This window comes from Myotis davidii, unplaced genomic scaffold (assembly GCF_000327345.1).
Source record: "Myotis davidii unplaced genomic scaffold, ASM32734v1 scaffold7328, whole genome shotgun sequence".
NCBI classification, from domain to species: Eukaryota; Metazoa; Chordata; class Mammalia; order Chiroptera; family Vespertilionidae; genus Myotis; species Myotis davidii.
Window position 1 is genome coordinate 59,667 of NW_006298551.1, and position 911 is coordinate 60,577.

Sequence of the window (911 nt, forward strand, 5' to 3'; positions counted from 1 at the left end):
GGCCTCAGGGCGGGCCCAGTCAGAGCCTGGACTCAGGGCAGGGGCAGTCAGGGGCCTGGCTCAGAGGCCCCTTTCCCACTGTGCGGCTGGGATTGCCCTTCCTCAGATGGAAGCCCGTCACCCTCCCTCCTGCCCCCCAGGGCAGCAGTCACCCCTGTGGGTGAGGCGTGCTCTCTTCCCTGGCCTGCCCCAAAGACTCACACTGTCACCTCCAGGGCAGGGGATTGCATGTTTTGGGAGGCAGACGATGTGAAACTAGCTCATGGTGCAGAGGAAAAAGCCATTGAATTCCAACCAATGTAGGTTCAGATCTGCTGTGTGAGCTTGGGCAAGTCACTTAACCTCTCTGAGCCTTAAGTCTCACTCAGAAGGCAGGTGGGCTTAGGGGTTTAAATGAGACTGGGGTGTTGTTCTCTACCTGAGACACCCTCTGGTTCCCTGAGAAGGGGTGACAGGAGGCACAAGAGGGAGCTGAGGTGACCACTGACACTCCAAGAGATGGCCCAGCATGAGGACTGAGCAGCCTGGGGACCATGTCAGTGACACGGACAGCCACAGCCCCACCCTGCGTAGGGCTTAGTGTGTGTACTAAGTGCCGAGTACTTAGCGCGCGCGCGTGTTTGTGTGTGTGTGTGTGTGTGTGTGTGTGTGCCCTTACACACGTGTAACTGGCACAGACGGGGGCACAGCCAGTCCGATTCTGTTTCCCAGCTGGGAGTCTGGCCCAGAGAGGGAGGGGCAGGCAGGCTGGCAGAGGCCCCTGGACCTGACCCTCTGGGAGCTGCTGTGGGGCTGCAGGGGTGTGGAGGCAGGGGGCTTGGCCCTTTCTGCCCTGAGAATGGTGGTGCCACTGCCGCCTGCCCCGGCGTGGGCCGCTCCAGGCCCGCGTTGCTGTGGGTGTGGGGTGGCCG